General features: G+C 59.3%; 1 protein-coding gene across 2 annotated transcripts in view; it reads right to left on the reverse strand.

The window, feature by feature from the left end:
- Nucleotides 1-23,526, reverse strand: part of RAI1 (retinoic acid induced 1) — a 111,813-nt gene that overhangs the window by 15,702 nt on the left and 72,585 nt on the right. The gene's annotated exons all lie outside the window — the stretch shown is intronic.

The following is a 23,526-nucleotide window of genomic DNA, read 5'->3' on the forward strand; positions in this document are numbered from 1 at the left end:
GATTATGTGGCCCAGAGTGAGGGAGTGTGTGCTCACGGAGGACATACCACAGCTCCTCTGTGTGAGGCAGCCCTGCCCCCCAGCAGCCGCTGGCCTCTCTGCAGGGTCACAGACAGGTCACACCAGGCCCAGCGCCCATCTGTTTATGATTTTAGGGGCTGAGTCCCTAGCGGGGTCTAACCAACCCCAAAGCAGGACTCTGGGTCAGGAAATGAGCCTGGGGGTGAGGGCCCTTCAGGGCAGAACCACCAGATTCACAAAACTGGCCAGTCTTCTGCATCCAGGCTACAGGTTCCCTCGATTGACTAGGGGCCTGGCCGCCCTCGAAGGCCCTCCTCGAAGGGAGGCACGAGGAAGGCTCCTGGCTGGGAGCCCAGGGTGGGGAGTCAGGATTTACCCACAACCAGGGCCGGGGTTGGAGACCAGGGAAGGGAGGACAGGAAGACATGACTCAGCAAAGCCTGCCCATCCCAGGCCCCCAGGAGAGCACAGGGGGGTTTCTAGTTCCCATTTCCAACACTGAAAGAGAAAGGGGTGGCCTATCCTGGGCCACAAGGTGCCAGGGTTATAGGGGAGACCAGAATGAAATGAAGAGGCCCAGGGAAGAGAGGCCCGCAGAGGCGAGAAGGGGAAAGACACAGTGGTAGGGAGCAGGGGAGAGGAAGGACTGCCCCCTGCAGGCCCAGCTCACCCCTCCTCATCACCTAGATGCTTTCCCATTCAGTGCTGGGGGCCGACCACGGAGGGGAACAGAGGAGGTGCTCCAGCCGGCTGAGTGGGGCAAGCCCTGGGCAGCCAGGTGCCCTCAGGGGCCCAGCTCCCTGGCCCTTGCAGCAGCGGGCCCTGACTCAGGGATGGAGGCCCTGCTGTGCCCAGAGGGGGCCAGTCTCCCACAGGGCGAGCTCCTGCCCACGGTGGCAAGGCGGCTCCCTCCCACCTCTCCCCCATGACACCAGTGCCTGCCCTTCTGACCCTCTTCAATCCCATCTCTGGCGGCTGGGATCAAACAGTACAGGAGGTGCCTGCCTGGTGCCAGCCAGGGGAGGTGGAGCAGCATTCAGTTCTGCCTGGAGGCTCCCTGCAAGGTGGATGGCCCTGCGCCTCCTGACCTGACCCCTGCAGAGAAGGGTGCCTACCCGACTGCCACAGGGCTGCCCGGCCAGGTGGCTCCTTTCTGCCCCAGGCAGGCACACTTGGATGCCTCCCACCTATCCGCATCTGGGCTGGCAGGTGGAAGCCACCCCTGCCCCAGGCAGACCGCTCTGCCCACCCCTGGAGCTCTGCCCTCCCCCACCTCCCATGCTGTGTTTATGAGCCCAGAACTCAAAAACCCAGGCCTGCTCTGAAGGCTGTGCCTTGTATATCTGCACAAATTATATTTCAGCTTTTATTAGTCCCAGATCGCTCTCATTTCCTGCTGAGTGTCCTGTGGATATCATTAACATTTCTGCAGCTTTTATTTTTTTTACATTCTCCAAAATGCATCACCCAGAAACATTACTTAAAAAGAGAAAGTGCTGTGACCAGTGTCCCTCCCCCATCCCCGGCTTTAATCAGTCCAGCTGCTGCATCTTTTAATTTCGCGGAGCTGTATTGCAGGCGGGCTTCCCAATGCACACGAGCAGCTGGATGTGGAGAAAGCATCCATCTCTAAGAAAAGACAGTTCAATTAAAACACGAAGAGCCCAGCGCCTGATGGAGAACACAGCCAAAAACGCTCACCCCAACACCCACCTCCAGCCCCAGATGGAGGGAGGGGCAGGGATGCAGGAACAAAGGCCTGGCATCAAAGGCACGTCTCCCAGACACCAGCTCCGCCAGGAGAAAATGGGGCTCTGCATCTTTAAGAGCTGCCACGGGCTCTGTTGTTATTAATTATTAGAATTATGATTACTTTTCAAGAACACCAGGAAAGGACAAGGAAAGGTAGGCAGAGGGGGCTGGGGTGAGAGGCATCATGAGTAGGGGCCAGAAAGAGGCCCCCTGACAGAAAAACGGTGACCTTTGAACTTGGGGGAGGGGAGAAGGGGCAGACTGGGGGTTTGACCCCTGTGGGTTCAGCTGGAGGGAAAAGGGCTGGTGGCGGAGGGTGGGGGGCACCCCCTGGCGCACCCTCGCAGGGCTCCTTCTGGTCTAGCCCAGCGTCCCCACCCGCCTCTCCTCCCGGCCGCCTGGTCAACGCCTTTTCTCTGAAGGTCTTATGTGGCTGGGGAGGAGGAGGAAGGCAGGAGGAGGGGAGGGAGCGAGAGCAGTCAGCCTTGCGTTCCTTATGACAGCTCTTGGAAACTGGCCTCCCGGCCACTGGCCCAGGTGCTGGAGGCAGGTTCAGGGCTGGACCCTTGCACCCACGGCCTTAGGAGTTCCCTGCGCACAGCTATGGGCCTCACTGCGCCCCCGGCCACCTACACACAGCCATGAATGAGCGGGGCAGTAGTGAGAAAGGATGGGAAGAGACCCCACCCCACCATAGTCCTCAAGGGCCTCTGGCAGCCAGGGATTCTTTCAGGCAGAGACCCCAGCCCTCTGCCCGCTCCCCACTGGGAAGTCTCCGAGAGTGGGGGGCGCTGGCTGGGAGAGCCTGCTCTGCACACTGGCTCCACGTGGGCCCACGTTCACAGGGAGAGTGCCCTGCTCGGAGGAGAGACCTGCACGGGCACTCCCACAGGGAAGACCCTTCCACGGGAGGTCTAAAGCCGGCGCGATGGCCAGGCCAAGCATGGACACCCATTCCCTGGGACCCACACCAAGAGTTCTCCTTTTAGAGCAGACATCTTGGAGCATGGCAGCACGAGGGTGCAGCGAGGCGGCGGGGTGCTGGCACCTCACATTTCCCAGGGCCCCTCTGCAACCGCAAAGGCCCTGGCAGCCAGTCAGGGCTCCACTTGACTCAGGAGCCAGGTCCACCATGAAGGCCCACTCATGGGCACCTGCGGTCACCATGGCCACCTCAGAGAGAGGTCACCGCCCCCCCCCACCCTCCGCAGCTGCTGCAGCCCCCCCAGAGGGGACGCGGATGTGGCCCACCAGGAGATTGTGGTTGGTTCTTCCTGAAACACAGGGAGTGGGGGCGACAGAAAAGGGAGAGCCCGAGACACAGAGAAGCAAGAGGGGCGAAGGATGGGGAGGGGAAAAGGGAGGGGGAGGAAACGCGAAGGAAGCTTTCAGGGAAAAAGGGAGGGAGGAGTGAGGAAGCTCTCTGCTCCCTGCTTCCTGATTTGTGGCTGCGGGGGAGGGAGGGGTGTATTTTTAAACCCAACCCATTCAAGGCCTGGGAACAGGCAGGGAATGTCACCTGAGTCTGGAGGCTGGGGGGGGATGGCGAGCAGGGTGTCCAGGGAGGAGCCGAGGGAGCCACCACAGGCCCCCCCATCTGTGGCAGGCGATGAATACCCCATCTGAGACCTCACTAGAATGACAAACCAGTAGTCAGATTTATTGCTGTCCGGTGAGGTCTGTTGTGAACCCTGAAGGCCTGGCTTGAATGGGGGGCGGAGGGGGGAGCGCTTCCAAGGCACCCACAAGACAAGCAGCCCAGAGCTCACAGGCTTGGGGACAGGTAGGTCTTCAGGCAGGGGCAAGGACCAGAGCAGCTGGGGACTCCTGCCTGGGGCCGAAGGAATCCCGGAGAGCAAGGCAGCCCGCGTCCTCGTGAGCAGCACACTCGGTGCCCCTCCTCGTTCACGCATACCCATGTGTGCTCGCTCACAGGAGAAACGCCAGGGGCCGAGCACACTCCTCTGCAGGGCCAGGGGAGCAGGCTGGTGGAGAGGGTTGAGTGGGTTGGAAGCCGGGAGACACCCTTCTCCAGATGTTCAGGTTAGGGACCCCAGGTGAGGCTGGCATCTCAGGGCTCTTCAGAAAATATGTGAATGGGGAGCAGAGACTCTCTGGACTCTCCAGATGTTTGGAAAGCCTTCCCTTGAAGCCCACCAATGACATCTCTGAGGGCCCAGATACAGAGGTAGCAGAGACCTAGGGAGTCCCCTGAATGAGGTCATACCCTCAGGGTCGAACCCACAGGGGAGGCCACTGCTTGCTGGGCGATGCTGTGCTAGTTCCCAGGCACCCCCTGCCCCTGACCCGTTAGAAAACCACCACCCCATTTCCAGGAGTCGGTAGCCTGCCGATTCCCCGCAGCACAGACTCAGCTCAGCTCCCCAGCTTCCAACGCTGTGCCTTACCCACCCTGACCCCACATGGCGTCCTCTCTGGGATGCAGGGGCCAACAAGCCCAGAGTCCCGAGCCACTTAAGCCAGAGGGGTCCACAGTCCCGGGGTGAGCGGCAGGTGGCAAGCCTGGCCCCTCGCTGCTGTGAGGTGCTGGGGGGTGGGATTCCAAAAGCAACTGTGCTGTTGGCATTCAAGGGCCCTCCTGGAGCAGGGGTGGTCAGGACAGAGCTCACCTATTACCAGCCCTGACTACCAGGCTCTTGTGGGCAGTAACTGTTTTCAGATTATTGAACAAAAAAGCATCACTGCTTCTTCCCCTCTGTCAAAATGAGGGAATAAAAGGGTGGCAGGACCACCTGCTGGGATGCAGACAGCTGAGGGCGGGGTCTGGTGGCCCAACATTCAGAGCCCCAGAGGCTGGCTTGGGGGTCTAAGGGGACCCCCATGGGGCATCCTGGTCTGCCCTCCTCTCTTCCTCCACACTCCCAGAAGTTCCCAGCCTTGCAAGCTACTTCACACTATGGATGAAATTGGATCTCTGTCAGCTGATTTTGAGAGGAGGCAAAGAACGCAAGGAGAGCCCCACCTTTTGCTCCAGCTTTGTCCTCATCACCCCATGTGCCCAGGGGGACCATGACTTCCCTTGGGGAGTGGAAGTGCCAAGGAACCAAGCCTATGGCTTGTCTGGCTGCTAACTTCGTGGCCTTGACCTCCCTGAGCCTCAGAGCCTTTGCACCTGCTGTTTCCTCTGCTGGATTACTAGTCTCACACATCTATATGGCCCTGTCCACAGGCTTCACTAAGGTCATCTTCTCGGGTAACCTTCCCTGACCGCTGTTTGAAATGGCACACCTTGCAGTCCCTTCCTGGACTTCTCCAAAGTGCTCCTCCCCTTGTAATAGCCGCCTGGCTAGCAGGCCACCTTTGTGAGTAGCCTCTCCACATCGTAAGAGAAGTTCCATGGGAGCAAGAATTTTTTCTTCGTGCCTGTTTTGTTCACAGCTCTATTCCCATTTCCCATAATAAATACTTATTGAATAATGTGTAAAATGTCATGTTAACCCTATGAAAATATCCTGAGCAAGCAGCTGAGTACGCATATGGAGCGCATTTGGGTGGGGAGGAAGCTGTGGTCACAACCCCTCATTCATCCAACAGAGAATACTTTCCCTCCAGCCTGGCAGGTAATGCACCTGAGTGAAGCAGGCAGGCGGGAATGGAGGCAAACTGGGGGTCCCGGTCACAGATAAAATGAGAGGGCGCTCCACTCACCTCCAGTGAATTGCTGTCTTATGGGAATGAGGGCCCAGGGTGCCAGAGCTTGAATATTTTCCTTTAAAAAGCCAGAAATCAGGATTTTATAAAAAGGGGTACCTCTCATTTAAAAAAATGTTACCAACCAAGTAAAAAGTTGTAACATCTCAGAGTTCAGGAGAAGCCACCCGTAGGCCACATTTGATCACTTGCTCCCAGGTGTCCCACGCTGACGTAACGGACACACATGGAGCTTTCCATGGGCAAAGACAGGCGTGGCTGGATGGGAAATGTGGGCACCTATTGTGCAGGCACTTGAGGAGGAGGAACGAGCAGAAGGGGCGCCCAGAACCTCAGGGTGAGGGCTGCCCTGCACACCCGTGGCCTCGGGGAGGCAGGAGCCCAGCATCCTTGCCAAGGAGGTACAGAGAGGGGGAGAGCTGCAAGGGCTGGGAGGCCTGGCGGTCCAGAGGCACCTGGATGAGCCCTGTTGCCCGCCTCCTTGTTGGGTCCCTGCAGGGCTCCTTGGTGGCACTCTTGCAGCAGTAATTACATAACTGATGTATGAAGACCGATTTTACACGTACCTCTTCAACAGAATGTGGCCTGATGAGAGCAGGGGCTTCATCCGTTAGGTCCTTAGCTCTAAGCCCTGAAAGTGATCCAGGTGGTTGCCTATTAAGTACTACCTACTGCCTGGATCGAGGGTCAGCTCCTGGTTGGGTGCATCCCTTAACCCTCACATAGTTCTCAAGGATGCCACCCAGACAGAGGGTTGATGAGGACAGGCCTGGGGGCCAGGACCCAAAGGGAAGACCAGCTTCTGCTTGCCCCCCACAGCCCCTGGGTCACAGCCCCCCCTGTGCCCATGCCTGCGCCCCCTCACTTGTCAGGCCCATTTCTGCTCAGCTTACAGTCCGCTGGAGGGGCAAGCTGGGTGCTGAGGACACAGAGGAAAAGCGTGCGGCCCTGCCCTCCTGAGGTGGACAGACCCACAAACTGCCAGCGTGCGACACCCAGGAGGCCACAGGAGTGGGGAGGGCAGGGAGTCAGGGGAAGCTGGGAGAACGGGAACTTAATGATCTGAACAAGGGAGAAGATCTACCAGAAGCCACTGCCTGCAGAGAATGTTCTAAGTCAAACCTCTCTCTCGCTCTGCAGAGGGATTCATGGAAGCCTAGAGACAGGGACTTGTCCAGGAGGTCAGCAGGGCTGAGATGCTGTTACAGAAGAAGAACTCAGAGCGGGAGGCCAAAAATGGGGGTGGGGAGTTTCTCCTTCCGGACACTCCCGCTTCCCAGGAATCAGGGAAAGCCCCCCTCCCCTTCCCAGACTGGGTGTGAAGCATCCCTGCTTCCCTGCCTTTGGCACCCCCTCTCACAGCACCCGGACAGCCTGGGAGACCGATGGCCCACCAGACCCTGAAGCCCAGATCCAACTGGGGTAGCCGGGGAATTGGCAGAATTGGCGCCGCCTCCCTCCTCCCCAGTCACCAGTCCCCAGGGGAGGAAGCGCCTGTCAGGCCGACACAGCGTGTCAAATCCTCTTGCTGCCTAATTGTGAGACAGCGGCATTTAAAGAAACGCTTTTCTGGCCGCCTGCCACACCGCAAGCTGTTTGGTATAATTTTATTATTAAGGAGGGAGAAAAAGGGAGGAGGTTGGAAGGAGAGAGAAAGGGAGAGAGGGGAGGAAATTGCTTCGTCCAAGTCGGCTGGTGGAGTATTCTGCTCAATGTGGAACCGGGACCGCTTTCCAGTTGGCAAGCTGACTTCGTTAATTGCGCATTCAATCTCTACTTAGGGTAATTGAAACGGAGCGGGCCCAGGTCTGACAATTTAGGGTCTGCGACTGGGCCATTAACCCTTTCTGCGGCTGCCCTCCCGCCCTCGATCGATACTACGGACCCCTTTGAAGGTGTGGGCGGGCGACTGGGCACACCCGGGAAGGCCTATTCTGGGGCCGGGGCAGGGAACCCACCCGGAGCGTGGGCTGCATCGGGGCTCCCAGGCGTGCGCCCGGCGCGAGCAGGGTTAACGCGGCGCCGCGAGTCCTGACGCCGGGCTAGGGCCAGGCTGGGGATGGAGAAGCCGCGCACGGCGTGTGGGGGTTGTTTGCGGCCTCACCGCCCCTCTGCAACAGATGTTTCAGCCTTGTAAGACAAAGGCAGAGCGCCTGCTGCTGCCTGGAGAATATCCGCAGGACTCCCTCAGGGGCAGGTAAAATTTCACCTTCTATTTGTGTTCCTCCGTCACACCCCCGCCCACCCCTCCTCGTTTCCCAGCCTCTGCTCCAATCCCGAAAGCGCCACCAAAGACGCCGCGCCGCCTCCTTCGCAGCCCAACCCGCTGACCCCAGCAAGGTCACAGCGACCTCGGGCTCCGCCAGCAGCGGGCCCGCCTGCCTCCTGGGGCGCCCCCAGTCCTTGGTCCGAGGTAATTGGAGGCGCCAGTAAAGAGAGAAAGGGGGCGCTGTACTCGCCCCCAGGCGGAGGCGCCGGACGCTCCGCGCCTCCCTCCAGCCTGCATTATGACCCCGGGTGGCTGCGCCGCCCACCCCCATCCCCCGCGGCCCCCGTCATTCATCTCCGATTCCTGCTGTAGCCGCCCTCGGAAGTCAGCCGAGTGAAGCAGCTGTTCCTTGCACACTCCACTTGACCAAAGATGATGATAAATGAAGCCCGAGCTGCACCGGGGACGCGGCGGCCGCGAGGGCTGGGCGTACAGCCCGCAGCCCACTCCTTGCGCCCTGGTAAGGACGAGGACGCGCAGGGCAGAGGCCGAGAAGCAAGGCCCGCAGCACTTCCCACAGCTCTGCGCCGCCCCAGCACCGCAAGCCGGGCGGAGGTGCGCCCCGAACTCGGGGCCAAGGCGCAGACCTGGTTCTCGCGGCCGGCGCTGCAGCCCCTCCCCTCTCCACCTCTTCCCCTAACGCCTCAGTCCCCGCAGCGCCCCGGCCCCCACCCCCAGTGCTTCAAACCTATTAACGCTCGTAAATAATAAATAATGGAGCTCTTCCCTCCAACCGCGCAAGGCTGCAGGCGAAGGCCACTGCCAGCTGCGCTCGGTCCTGGGGAGGGGGCACCATCGGTCGGGTGTGGGGGGGCTTGGGCGCGCGGCCCAGCACACGTGCCGCCGCGGCGCGCAGAGGGGCACCCCGCCCCGCGGAGGAGGGGGAATCCCGCTCTACCCTCCCCAACGCCACCTCCCCTGGAGTCCTCTGGCACCGAACGAGGCGAGAGAGCGCGCGCGAGCTTTCCAGCCCGAGAGGATTATTTTTAATCTGCCCCCCCCCCTTCCGTGTCTGCCTCTCCGGTTTGTGCGCCCGCCCGCCCTCTCCAGCAGCCCGCCCTCTCCAGCAGCCCGAGGCCGCGGGCTCCTCACCTCGCTCGGCGGCTCCGGACTCTGAACACCTCCCCCGGCCCGCGGTCCCCGCCCCTGCGCGGGCATCGCGCGGCTAAATCTCAGCCCGGAAAGGACCGATTAGGAGCCGCGTGCCTTTCTGCGAAATATTGGAACCGGGTGGAGTGGGGGCGGGGAGAAGAGCGCTGTGGTCCCCTCGCCCCCCTTCCCGCTCTCGGAGTGGCTGCGAAGGTGGCTCTGGCTCTCGCTCCGCACACAGGGGGCTGCCCTCTGTTTTTCGGCCTCCTCTCTTCTACGCCCACCCTTCTTCAGTCACTGATGAAGCCGGAGCTTCTACCACAAGGGCCCTCAGGCGGCGCCGCCAAGTGGGGCGCTGCCTCTCCCACCTCCAGCCTCCTCCCGAAGCTGCTGCAAACAAACAGCACTTAAACAGCAGCCGGCCAGCACGCAGACAACTTCAAGGCCAACTCGGCCGAGCCCGGGCGCACCAGGGGACCTTTCCCCGAAACCATTCCTCCTGGGCCCACCCTCACCCCCTCCCTCCCAGCCCCGTCCCCTCGGCCCCCGCCCCCTTCCTCAGGCGGAGGAGACAGCAGGAAGTTCACATCCACTCCCGGTACCCTGCTCGCCGAAGGCCACCCACCCAAACCCCAGCCTGTGCTCCCCGATGGAGGGGGCAGCAGAAACCCCTTGCAGGCTTTGGCTGACTCAGTCACTTGACATTTTCCAGACTGACGTGCCCAACGTGGAGACCCAGAGCCGAGGGCCCCCAGCACCGGCCTGCGGAGTGAGGTGGGGGTAGGATACCTACTGCACGACGGGGGGGAGGGGGGGCAACGGGGGCGGGGGACTGTGGGCCGAGAAGGAAGGAAAATGGCACTGCAGCGGCAAGGAGCTGCCTGGCTAAGTGGCAGGAAAGGACACAACCTCCTTGGGAACCTGGGCCAGATTCCTTTCCCCAGCTTAGCTGGAGGGTGGGGAGGGTTGGGCCCGCCTGGAGGTCTCTGACCTCAATGGCCAGTGGTAAGGAGCCAGGTGGGTTGGGCAAGAGAGATGCCTGTGGAATAAAGATGTGAGAACTGCAGCTGCCCAGGGCCTGCCTGACGACACCCTTGAGCCAGCTGCTGGGCCAGCCTGCCCTACCGCAAGGTAGGTCCAAGAAGGAGGGGAAGAGGCCCCCTCAGCACACATGCAGGGCTGGGCAGGGGTCTCCAGGGCTTCAACCCCCAGCCAGCCTAGACACGTGGCCTCCCTTGGATCTACAAGGTTCTCAGCAGCCCTCAGACTGTCGGAATGGGTCTTACAGCAGCAGCAACATCACCAAGGTGCCTTGATAGATTTTCCTTCTAACCCTCAAACTGCCCTTCTAGGAGGTGATGCTGCCTCTCATTTCACAGCCCTGGAAACTGAGTGCCGGAGTGGGGAAAGGGACCTCCTGGGCCCTGGGGGTCGGGCCTCCAGCCTGCTTGCTTTGCTTTCTGCAGCCACAGGGCGTCGCGGGGCGCCTGGGGCTGTGGGGCAGAGGACCTGGAGGTGGCAGGAAGGTTCTGCTTTGCTCCTTTGAAACTTCAAGAAAACTGGTTTTCGTGGGAAGAAATAAAAAGGGCAGAGGGGCTGGCATGGTGTGGAGCTGGAGACGGGAATCATGCTGAAAACAACCCCCCAACTCTGCCCAGCACTGAGGGTCTCAGGTGAGGGCTCCGGGGATGCAGTTAGGGCAGTAGGACTGCGAGTCCACACAGGGCTCATTTTTCGTCTGTAGCCTAATGTAAATCTCACACAGCCATGTGCCACCACACTTCCGATGTGTGTAGCTGCTTTGATGAATAAATTACAAGTCCACTTAGGGTGAGCGGCTCTGGGTGGATAGATATCCCTTCCCCCAACACAGGCCGACAGATAGCTACTATGGTAAAGGGTTTGGTCTCAAGACTGGGTTCAATGGGGAAGGACCCCTGTCCATGAACAGCTGGGACCACCTTGTCCTCCTGGCTCCGCTGCGCCCCTGTGTGGGGAAGGAGCTTGGTGGGATGGATCCTGCCCCCGCCCTCCAACCCCAACACGTAGCCTGGTGACTAGAAGCACTAACCTTTGGGGAAAGCAAACCACTAGCCGCTGCTACAGAGGCAGCCTGGGGAGCCTTTCCTCAAAACGGAAAACATTTGCTTCTGGCTGTCGGTGGCTGCCTCATCCTGGCTGGTTTTTCTCAGAGCAGTAAAAAAGGTGGAGGTGCTTAAGAGTAAAAATGAGACAAGGACATGCTGTCTGAGCATAGCGTCTGGCTGCCCTGAACAGCACTGTGCTCCTTCCAGGGTGAATGGGAGGCTTTCGCTGGTATTCTGCGCAGTGGCTTTCTGGACCCCCAGCTAAAGGTTGTTCACTCTTCCCAGGCCCATCTCCAACTGCACCAAACCTTCCACAAGTCCCTCCTTGCTGGCTTCCAGTCCCTTCGCATGGGGGAGAGCCTCCCCAAGCTGTGTACGGATAACTCGGCCTGCCTCCAGAGCTGACTTATTTCGGAAAGTTGCAGGATACTCCCTCCTGGCTGGTTCTGTGGTCTGGCATGGAGAGTAGCAGGCCTCTTGGCCGGTGAGTGGGGGTGCTCGGGAGAGATGTCAGTGTCACAACAGCCAGGTCAGTCAATTGTGAGGACTCAGGTGGCTGGTTGTTGTGTGGCTTTAGGGTTAGGGGAGACATCATTTGCCCCCACTGCACCCTGACTGTAAGTGCCTAGGGCCCTGATGCCACACAGCTCTGGGTTCAAATCCCAGCTCTGCACACTATATGCAGAATTGGCCTTGGCCAATTCACTTAACCTCTCTGAGCAGGTGAGGACCAAGTCTTGTACTTTCTCTGTCTCCCAGGGAGCTGTGTGTGTCTGCGACAGAGTAGGTCTTCAGGAAAGGCTTTATGAGGGACAAGGACACCCCAGAGCTGGGAGGGCTGCTGGGACTGAAGGTTAAGGCCTGCTCTTGGGCAGACGAGCTATTGCAGTGTTCCCCACACACCAGTGTGCACATCTTAGTAAGATGCACATCCTGCTACGGTGGTCAGGCCTGGGATTCTGCAACCAAAAGGCTCCCTGGAAAGGCCGGCACCGCAGGCCTGTGGGCCGCAACGGGCTGTGACACCTCAGTCTCTGCAACCCTCTGGCCCCTCCGAGTCCTGGAGGCTGGGCTCGGCATCCCCAGACCCTCTGTCTCAGAGCTGGTGCCGCGGTGGCCTGGGCAGCCCTGGGGCTCTGCGTTCGGCACCGCTCCTGGCAGCTTCACCCTGCTAAGCCTGTAGTCATTTCACGCCCATGCCTCCTGGGCCTCAGGGTCCCTGTCAGGAGCGCAGGAGCTGGGATACGCTGACCCCAATCTTTCCTTTGCTGGTTCCCCATCCCCTCTTTCTTCTCTGACCCCAGCATCGGCCCCAGGGGCTGCAGTCCTTGGGGTACAAGGCTTGCCCAGACTAAACCAATAGCAGCCAGGTCTCACTCACTGCCTTATCTGCCAGGCACTGTCCTAGTAAGCGCCTTGCATCTACAAACCTCATCCTTGTGATAGCCCCACAGGGTAGGCACCATCACCATCCTTGATTTATGAACGAGGAAACTGAAACCTGAAGCCACTGCCGAGTCTCATCATCGGTCAGGGTGCAGGGCCCCGAGAGGCTGGACTCGGGTTCTTTCTGGCCAGGCCCCTCCATGTCCCTGGCCTTTGAGGATTTCCTTTGGGGAAATGGCCCAGTGGACTGTCCTGGCCCAGAGCAGGTGGGGATATGGCACACTTCACCTACAGAGCTGGCAGCGGGGTGGAGAAAGCAGCCTGGTCCAGGGACGGTTGGTGGTGGTGGTGGTGGGGTGAGCTCATCAATCTCTTTGAAGACCTTTTTTGAAATATGGACCCAAATTAAAGCTACATATGCCCTCTACCCAGCAGTCCTGCTCCCAGCCAGGTGCAGAGTCGCCTGCACAGGGCAATTAACTGCGGCTGTCTCCTGCAGCAGCTGAGACTGGACGCCCCTTCAATGTCCACCTGGGAAGGACGAGGGGCATACACTTGGGGAATTCCTTACAGGGAAGTAGTAGTGAGTGAAGAAGGCTCGTGCGCCCGCGGGGCGCAGTCTTTGCGTTAGGTGCAAAAGCACAGGGCAGACACTGTGCGGAGATACCCCTTTGCATAAAAGAGGAGGGTACACTCGATTCTCTTGTCTCATGAGCACTTGACTGCCAGGGATGCTTTTAAAACTTCGATGGATGAAAGGTGGAGGAGCGAGCCTGCTTTCAGGCTCCTGTTGGGCACAGCCGCGTTACCGCTGTGGGAATCCCGGCCAGGGCGCCCGCCGCTGCCGCGCTGTCAGGTAAGTTCCAGCCGCCAAGAGGAGTCAGCCCACTTGCGTCCTGCATTGGGCAGTGGGCAGGGCAGGAATCATGCCCCCATTTTACAGATGAGGAAACTGGGGCCCCAGATTAGGGAGGGACCAAACCTGAATCCCCACACAGGCTGTGTCCTCACTTCTAGGTGCACAGTCTTGGGGACACGAGCCAGGACCGGCTCAAGCACAAAGCTGTGTGGTCAGCCAAGGCCTCCAGGGCCCTTGATAAATCGCAGGCCCAGTGCTCAGAGGCCCTGCTCTTGGTCCCACACGTCACTGTTCTCTCCACTGCTTCCACCAGCAGCTTGCTCTCCTTTCATCACCCAGACAAAGGCAACGAGCTATGAAATTCAAAAGCAGAGGCCCTTCTGGGCTTCCACTGGGCCCTAGGCCTCTGGGCTGTAAGGGCATGGCTGGCGGCCAGCCCAGGAATACCTGGGGCCTAATCCTGGCTGGGGCAACCCCAGCCCAGGGTGCCGGGGCAGGTGACTCCAGAGCCCATGCCTCAGTTTCCTTATCTGTGAAACAGGAGTAAGAGGAAATGCATCCCTCCAGGGTCGAATAAAGACTAAGAGAGATAATGGGCAGAGCCATGAGCAATGCCTGGCTGAGAAGGGTCCAGTAAGTGAGCTGCTATTTTTATTTTTAAGAGGTAAATATATGTGTTTTTATAACAGAGGGAAAGTGCAGGAAAATCCCTATCCTGGTCCTAGCCAGCTGTGGCAGTGGGGCCAGGAAGCAGGCTCCTTGGAGTGACAGGAACCTGTCTCTGGCCTCCCACCCCAGGAGCACGGTCCCTGCCCAATTGGGTGGATCCACTGTCCTGACCCAGAGGCCCAGTGGGCAGTGGCCAGAGCAGGGCCCAGCCGTCTGTGTTCCCCAGCTGGCACGTTGGGTGGAACAGACTTGGCCAGCTCACCGAAGGCCCCTGCAGCCCCAGGCCCGTGGGAAGAGGGTTCCGCCCTGTTCCGTGGCTGGCTTTTTCCAGGCCAGAGCCTCGTGGGTCTTTGGCAAGAACATTCAGTACCCGGGCCCCACCACTGACTTGCTGTGTGACCTCAGGGGAGTCACCTCACCACTCTGGGCTGCCATTTCCTCACCCATTAAATGGAGATCGTGGTAAGTCCCCACCTCACAGGGCTGACCAAGGAACCAGTGAGAAAACGAACGTACACCTCTGCCCCCTCACCCTCGCGGCCACCCTCACACAGTGCTCCTGTGGGCACAGCCCCCCTCGCAGAGCAGCCTGCGTGGTACAGCTCACTCTGCAGACGAGACAGCAGAAGCACCCGGCTCAAGGCAGAGGCCCAGTCACAGGCCAGGAACGGAAGGCCTGATACGATTATTACTCTATTTCAGGGCTATGGGGTCAGGCCTAGGGTTTGGAAGCTTCAAACTCAGTTCTGGAGGCAACTTTGGTCAAAATAGGAAGGTCCAGGAAGGGCCACTGTGTTGTGGTTGAGGGTGACCCTTGTGGCAGGTATTGGGGCACATGTCACTCCATTCGACCTCATTTCCTAGATGCCCCGCATATGCTGGGATCCAGAGACGTGCCTTCTTCCCTGTCTGTTCACATTAGCCCCCAGGGTAACTGCAAGGAACACATGAGCACCCCCCTTTTTACAGACAGCACCAGTAAGGCCTAAGGGCAAGGGAATTTCTTGGTGAGCAGTAACCTTTGGATTTGAACTTGGCCTGTCTGGCTTCAAGTGTGTCCTCAGGGCAAGGACCCTGGGCACAAGCAGGCATGGTGGGCACCAGTGTTTCCCTGGAGGCAGGACACTTGTGGGGACTGCAGAGCTCCGGGAGCGGACTCTGTCCCGTGCACTGACCATGGAGCACCTGATGCGCTGTCTCCGGGCCCCGCCCCCACTCCAGCTCACTCTGAGCCTCCTTACTGGCTCCGGGACCTGGGAAGACCGTTTTATAGACAGGGAAACTGAGGCTCACTGAGAGGCAGGGCCTTGTCCAAGGCTCACAACGCTACTTCCTGGAGCCTGTGGGCTCTCCTCACAGACCCCATGGCCTCTTCATCTGCCCTCCCAGGCATCCACCCATGCATGCAGGCAGCAGTTACTAAGTGCCTCCAGTGTGCCACTCAAGTGCCAGACACAGCTGTGGGCCCAGAGCCTTCTGGTGCATGGGGAAGGACCCTACCTCATACCTGAGTGGGGACAGGATCAGAGGGGGCTTCTCAGGGGGCTTCACCTGAGACCTGAGAGATGTGGAGGAATCAGTGAGGGAAAGGAAAAGCCACTGGAAGGCAGGAGGCAGTGAGAGGGAAGGTAATACAAACGTGGTTCGCAAGTGGCCTGAGGGGCGAGAACAGCGGGCAGGGTCCACCTGGCAGGAGGCCCGTGGGCCACGGTACAGAGCAGGGCTTCGTGCCCAGGGCCGAGGGAAGCCACAGAGGGAGGCGAGGAAGCGAGTGGCACCGTCAGACCGTGCCATCAAGCTTCCAAGGCTGCGGGGATGGAGGAGGGATGGCGAAGCACTGAGTGGAGGCCAGGAGGCCAGCGAGGAGGAGGCCGGGACAGTTTCCTCCAGAACAGAGAAGGAAGCCGGACAAGGTGCTAGCAGAGTGCTGGAGAGGAGGAGTGCTGTTCCAGAAGCGCCAGGGACAGCACCTCAGGGCACCACGGCCAGTTCTAAACACTGGTGGAGAGAAGGGGTGAGGGCAGTCGTGGGAGGGGCTGCCTCTCCCGCCCCCGCAGGCCTGCCCCACCCAGGCTAAGCCTGGCTCCCCAGCCCAGCACGGCAGAGCTGGGGAGGCCCAAGGCCCTCAGGCGGCAGACCGAATGTCTGTGGCCCAGAGGTCAAGGAGGCCACACAGCGCAGAGCCCCACAGATTGTTCCTCCTGGTCCCCAGCAAGACCCAGGCCACTTGCCCCCAGGCTGTGGGCAAACAGCAGGGCACCCCCAAGCAGCAGGACTTTGTGTTTCCTCTGCTGCAGCTCTGTCTTCATTCCTGTCTCCCTCTTTTCAGGCAAACACGACCCTCATGGACCAGGTGGACTGGCAGGTCCACGCCGCCCCCCGTGGTTCCCCGAGCTCCTTTGTCACTTCTCTTCGCACCCTAAGAGCCATCGCTGGAAGGACTTTGTCTCCCAAACAAACTGTGTCTATAGATCACCCACTTGTTCTCTCTCATGGGGCTCAAACAGCTTCTTGAGCCTTCGATGGATGAGAAAAACCAGGCGTCCTGGGCCACATGTCTGTCACGTGAACAAGTGAATGGGCAGATGGGTAGGTGGGTGAGTGGACGGATGGATGGTGGGTGGAATGGAATTCCATCCCCAAGCAAAGCCATTGCTATTTCTGTTGGCTTGAGCAAATATGATTTCTCCAAGGCTTCTAAGAACATTGCAGGTGGTTCTTGGGGCCCCCTCTGCAGCTGCCCTTCATGATGCTTGGGCTGGGAAACTCAGAGGGGTACCACACAAGGAGGGGGCACTGCACCCTGGGCTCCCACCTCCCCATGCCATGTCATTCCAGATCCCTTAAAACTCCCCAGGAGCCCCCCTTCCTGAGCCCTGCCCGCCAGGGGGCTCCCAGAGACCTCCAGGAATTTCCCTGACCTGTGAGTATCCCCAAGCCCAGGGTGGCTGGGAACCTCTCCCTGGGGGCCAGAAGGACTTTCGAGAAGGGAGGGTTGTGTGCCTGCCAGAGCCCTCCCTGCAGGTTTGCAGAGCAGAGACAGCTGAGGACAGTGGGTATGGTTTAAGGTGAAATTTAGGCCCATTAGCGCCTGACTAATGACATCAGCAGTGACAGTGAAAATTATGATGGCAGGGTGTGTAGGCACCCATAAGTTCTCGTTCCAGGGCCTAGCTTCCCAGCCCCTCCACCAGCCTGGGTCCTAAGTCCTGCCCCGTCCCCTGCAAGTCCCTGCACACCTGGCAGGCCCAGCCCCCAGGGTTGGTTGTAGCTAGGGCCTCCGCCAGGGCGTGAGAAAAGAACAGCCCGGGAGTCCAAGCGTGGAGGCAATATCTTCTTAATCTCCCTCCTTTTATAACTTCTGTCTTTTTACGCACACACAGGCTCCCAGCTCAGCCAACAGCATCTCCTCCCGGGCCAAGCGGCCTCCTGCAGCTAATGCCTGACAGCTCTGTTTATGTCTCTCCATAATTCTCCAATTTTATGTTTTCTTTTTCGGGGCCATTAAGCTCCCAGCCACAAGCTCCTTCCCCTGCCCCCGCCTGCTTGTGTCCTTGAGGCCCAGCAGCCCCACTGCCCTTTGGGAGATAGCCTGTCTTTCCAGCAGGTGGACCAGGACCTCAGCAGGAGGCCTTGCCCAAGATAGTAGCGCTGTGGCTGGGGAGTTCCGGTCACCAGGTCCTCCTAACACCAACTCCCTCATCCTCCGTCACAGGTATCAGCCTGCGGGTCCACACCGGGGTCCTGAAGGGCCCAGCCAAGCCCCCTGGCCTGAGCCCCTTCCCCCGCCCCTAGGGTAGTTATGCTTCAGCTCCAGCCTTTGCCTTTGACGAAGCCAGCTCTCTTCCCTGACACTGCCCTCCTCTGCAGCTCCAGATCCCTGAACCCAGTGTATCCACAGCATCCTGAGTGCCCCTACCCTTCACAAGCCTGCCCTCTGCCCCAGTCCTCTGAAGAGGTCCCCAGGTCCTTGCCCACCACCCAATGTCTCAGGAGACCTCTCCTCCCATCCTTAGAGCCACAGCCCACAGTCTGGCCGCTTCACCTCCCACAGGGAGTTCCAGGACTACCTCCAAGCTGGGTTTCCGGTTCCTCACCTGTGGCCCATTTGCTCAGGGAACTCCCTTGCTATAAAGCCTTCTGTGGCTCCCCATTACTTTCACCTTCTTGAGTCCCCACCCGCCGTGTGGTGCTCAGACCTCCCAGCTCTGGCAGGTTTAGAAGAGTGGCTCCTGCTGTCCCTGAGCTCTCTGGGACCAGACCTTAGCTGCCCTGCCTGGCTTTCCCACGTCCCGGCCGGTCCATATCTCCTGGGGCACCCTTCCCTGTCTCTGCAGGTCTGAATCCAAGGGAGCAGGGGCCTCTGAGGGGCTTCCCTGACTCCCTCAGAGGCAATTCTTCCTTTTCTTCTGTGTCCACACAATCCCCTCTGCGACTCCTATAGCTGGTGGGGTCCACAGGCTCCCCAGCCCGGACATCAAGCTACCCACATCAGGATCACCCACAAAGGCTGGCACAGACTGTTTAAAGGAAAAACCTCACTTTTAACTCTCTTTTCTTTCCAGGGCCATCCTCCATCACTCCCATTCTGGGGCCCAGAAATCCCCCAGAGGTGTGACCCAGTGGGAGGCTCACATGCCCCCTCTGTCAGATGCCTGGTTCCTTCCAGAGGCCACCTGCACGCCTTATGAAGGCACCGGAGTCCTTCCTTCGCTGTCTTTGCTAAGCTGCCTCTGCCGCTCAGAGGCCTGGCCCTGCTGGCCTGTCTGCCCGTGTCCTGGACACCCCTTCCCTGCACACGCACGCAGGTGGCCCTTGTCTCAGCCTGAGGATGCGGCTCTAGCCCCACTGCTGCCCTTTACCCCTGGCACTGCCACAAGCCTTTTGGACCCTGGGTGGCCTGGTCCCAGCTCCTTTCCTCTCTCCCCCCACGAGTGGGTGCCGGGGGTGTCCGGGCCGCCTCCCTGAGGACAGAGGGAGGGAAGCAGGCTCAGCGCCCAAGCTGCTGCCCTTCCCTCCACTTCACGTGCGCTCAGCGGCCCGAGCACGTGGCTCGGTTCCAATCAATTCCAACTGAGCCGTCCAGTGTCTCTCCGGTACGTCTGGCCACAGCTCTGCGGGCCCTCCAGTCCGCCCTGCCCGCCCCGCTGGCATTCCACCCAGACAACTTCCTGCCCTTGGCAGGCTTCACCACTGTGCTGGCAGCTCCTGGGGTGACAGTCAGTGCTGCTTGGCACCTGCCGCTGCGTGTGCCTCAGGTGCAGTACCTGGCCTCCAGGCAGCGCTCCCCTCTCCTCTGGGCCCCCGCCTTACCTCACAAATAGCTCTTGAGCACAGACACACGGTGGGTGCCGAGACAGGTGACCCCCTGGGACCCCTGCGGTTAAGAGCAGAGGAAGCTTTGTCATGTGTGGGGCCCAGTGCACAATGAAAACGCAGGGCCCCTGCTCAAAAAGTATTACTCTGAAGACAGTACGGGCATTCAGAGCAAGCTCGGGGCATTGCTGAGCACAGGTCCCCGGCAAGGAGAAGGTCGCCGCGCCAGCTGCCGCACCACGCCCTGGCTCCCGAGGTCCCAGGCACTCTGCTGGATCCTGCGTGAAGATCTCGAGTTCCTCCACCAATCACAGGTGACAGTAATCATAAGAGTAACAGTAATCAAACAGTATTCACTGAGTGCTTACTGTGTGCTAAGTGCTTTGCACATATTAAAGTCACAGCCACCCCGTCCTATGGCTACGAGATGGGGGTTCAGGGAGGTGATGTAACTGCCTGAGACCCCACAATGTGAAAGGGCTACAGGCAGGAGGGAGCCCAGGCTGCCCACACTCCAGGGCCTGGCTTGAAAAGGAGCCACATTCCGGGTGGCAGTGGCAGCCCTGTGCCCAGCCGCCTCGAACATGACCAGGCTCTTCCCAGGGCCACCGCTGCAGGTCAGACACTGGGTCGCCACCCCCCACTCCGGCTCTGAGCGGAGCCTGGGAAACCACTCCCAGCTTCTCAGAAAGTGAGGCTCAGAGAGAGGGATGACTCCTACAAGGCCACACAGCACAGCAGAACCCCCAAGTCCCAGTCTCCAGCAGCCCCGTTTATAGAGCCCTTTTCTGCCCCTCAAGACAGATGCTCGTGATGGGATGTAAAACGGAAACGGTGGGCCAACAGCAGAGGACCAGCACGATCCCACTTTTGTTAAACAAACTAGGTATAAACACACAGACCTGCTAACATCGGTGTCCTCTCATCGGACAAGCTAGAGGTGACTTCTATGTCCTTCTGTACAGTCTTCGGTATTTTCTCCAGTGAGATAAATTTCGCTAAAAGGCCAGCAGCTCTGAGGGTTTCAGAACGAACGGGGAGGGGGAGTTTGGAGAACCGAGTGTGGTTACTGGGGAGCTGCTATAGACACAAGAGCCCAGCAAGCTAGTTCTGGGCTGTGCTGGTCTGGACCACTTTGCTGTCCTAGCTGAGGGTTCAGAGGCTCCTCAGAACCTAGGGGCCTGGGGTCGTCCCTGGCTCCCAGGGAACCTACCACCAGGCCCTGTGCCCCTTGGAGGGGCAGCTGTGTTGGGGCCCCCAGCACCCCCCATGCTGATGCTGGGCCTTCCGCAGACAGCTCTGAGCCACCCCATCCCCAAAGCCCCTGGGCCTCTGGCCTGAGAAGAGCTGACAGCTCCTCAATAAAAGCAGGCCACAGACGTGCCTGAGCGACATCGCGCCCGGCTGGGAGGTGGCGGCTCGAATCAAAGCCTCCTTTTTCCTCTTCCTGCTAGACACCGAAACAATTTACATAAAAAGCCCCACGTGTCTGTGACAAAGATGCATTCTTCCCCTGGCTGGCCAGCATCTCCCTGGGTTGCGTGCCTGGCCTACTTTCCCAGGAGTGGGGGGTCTCAGGGACCGCCCTGTGCCTGGGTCACCCACACATGGGGCCAGGGGAGGCCAGTCACAAGAACAGCCATGCTGTATCTTTATTAAAGCAAGAACCCAAACCGACCAACCCTTTGTGATTGGGGTGGGCTGGGGTGGGCGACATGCCGACTGTGGGGATCCAAGGATCTCAGCAGAGCATCGTCTGGCCTCTCGGCTTCATGGGCACCCTGTGAGTTCACCTGTTAGGCAGCCCCACTGAGCCGGTCATCGGCCCAGCAGGCCAGGCCAGGCCTTCCTGGCATTGAGGCCAAGTTCACAGGCACTGGCCAGGGTCGCGGCCCCTTCTGCTGAGTTCACAGGAGTGGGGACTGAGCATGTGGAGGCCTGGGTGGCTCCAGGGGAAGCTTCTGCCTTCCAGCGGCCGAGCCTGTAACCCCACTGTTCTCCTGGCTTCATTATGGGCAAAGAGACACCCTCTCTTGGTCCTGAGATGTAACAGGGCAAGTGTCACCACCCCATGAGGGAGTGACGCTGACCCTTCCTCCTGCAGGCCCAGGCGCAGGGAGCAGGGTGGGGCTCAGTCCTGCCTGGCTGCCCTGGATTGCTTCTGCTGCCTCAGGGGATGGGCTCAGTCCTCCCTGGGGCAGATGGGCGATGGGGTGGGACTGGCTGACGTGGGGGCGTTCTTCGCACACGCACCTGGCAGATGTGAGGTCTGTGCATCATGATGCACAGGCTATGGCCGTTTCTGTCTGTGTACTAGAATGTGCTACGTCACTGTGTGACTCATATAGTAAGGCCTCCGTGTTACTGTATGGGGCTGAACACGCAGCCCCTGGGCCTGGGACTCGGGTGGTGCTGACTGTGTGGGACGTTCATCTCCCAAATCCCATGGAAGACAAGACTGCCCTGATGTTTCTGGATCCTGAGGCTGAAGGGACAGAGGGCCCGGCCTACCCTGTCTCTCCCCCGCCTCTCCTGGCCTAGATCCCTGCCTTAGTCTCCCCATCCAGGTGAGCCTTCTGAAACACCGTGAGCCTGCAGCCAACGGGAATGCTACGGCGCTAGCACCAAACCATGTGTTCCAGCATGCTTGTGGCAGGGTTATTCATAAGCTCTTCAAATTGTAAACTACCCAGATGTTTGGCAAAGGTGGGAGTAGTGACAAGACCACATATCTGCACACAATGGAATACTACACAGCCAAGTAACACGCGACTGCCCCACAGAGCACAGGTGAGCCTCAGAAACGGCATGCTGAGTACAAGACGCACGCAGATAAAATTCAAAGGCTGGCGGATGGGTGCTGGGCAGGCAGTGCCTCGTACTGGCACAGGCGCCTCAGCGGGCTGTGGGCTTCTCTGGATTTGAGTGCTGGTTGTACACAAGCAAGTTCAGTTGGTAGCAATTCACTGGCTGTTCACTTAGGGCTTATGCCCTCTGTATGGAAGTCAATAGAAAGTTAGAAAGCGCCCTGGCTGGGGTGGCTCAGTGGATTGAGCACTGACCTGTAATCCAAGACATCACCGATTCGGTTCCCGGTTGGGGCGCATGCCTGGGCTGCAGGCTGTGTGCCCCCACTTGGGTGGGGGGGCGATGAGAGAGGCAACCAGATGTGGATGTTTCTCTTCCCTTCTTTGTCCCTTCCTTCCCCTCTCTCTGAAAATAAATAAAATCTTAAAAAAAAAAAAATAGAACTCATCCTTGTATAAGAAAGAAGAAAGAAGTTGAGCCAGCAGACATTGTCAGCAAACTAATTGGCAAGCAGATTTAAAAAAGAAAGAAAGAAAGAAAGTTAGAAAGCAAAACAAACAAGATCTCAGCTCCCCTATGTAATGCCCCCTGGCTCTTCACTGGCACTCGGTGAAGGACGGAACCCGCCTCGGCCTGTGTGGTCAGCGTCAACCCACCACCAGATATTAGCGGCACTCCTCGGCCAAGGGCAGCATGCACATCTCCCCCGGAAACAAGCCAGGGCAGCTGTATGGACCGCTTTGGTCAGTGAAGTTCAAGTGAAAGTGACAAACGCTGCTTCACGGAAGAAGCCCCACAAGCTGCCCATGTGTCCCTGTCTCTCCCTCTGTGACATGCAGTGCTCCTGAAGCTGCTGCACCATCTGCCTGGGTCCCTCTGCTGTCCTGTCGCAGAACCAGTGAGGGATAAACCCTCTTTTAAGGTGCTGATCTTTAGGGGATGTTTGTTATTCAGCACAACTAGCTCACCCGACCAGGACACCAGGCGTTCAAGGCTCTCTGTGGCCTGGTCCCTGACAACCTCTGTGGCTTTGAAAACTAGAAGCCCTCTGGCTGTGAGTTCCATGGACTCTATGCCCCAGGCATGCTGGGGTCTCCATTGTTCCAACGAACCCTGTTCTTTCATGTCCTGGGCCTCTGTGCCGTCACCCAGCAGTGCTCTCCCTGCCCTGCCCCCAGGCACACTGCCCCTGCCTGCTGAACACGCAGATGGGCCTCGTGCCCGCAGACAGGCCTGCGCCAGCCTCCCCTGCTGCCATCAGCGGCTCCTTGAGGGCAGGCGTTGGTCAAGGGCCATCGTTTCCCACACAACAAGCCAGGAGGGCAGTCATGACACACAGGCTTGACCTCCAGCTTCTCCTCCTTTGACCACAAAGCCAGGCGCAGCCCACGAGGCCGCGGACACCCAGGCCTCCCTTGAGGACCCCTCTTGCAGGGCCCACGGCTCCCACAAGTCCAGACACTCAGAGAGCATGGCTACCAAGGCCTTCCTTCCTCCCCACATTTCTAGGGAATGCCACCCCACCAGAGGGCCTCCTGCTGGCTGGGAAAGGTTGGGAGTGCAAGGGAGGATTTGGGAGCACTCAGGGGAAATGGTGC

The sequence above is a fragment of the Furipterus horrens genome, unplaced genomic scaffold, assembly GCF_987537825.1.
Source record: "Furipterus horrens unplaced genomic scaffold, mFurHor1.1.pri manual_scaffold_11, whole genome shotgun sequence".
Classification (NCBI taxonomy): domain Eukaryota; kingdom Metazoa; phylum Chordata; class Mammalia; order Chiroptera; family Furipteridae; genus Furipterus; species Furipterus horrens.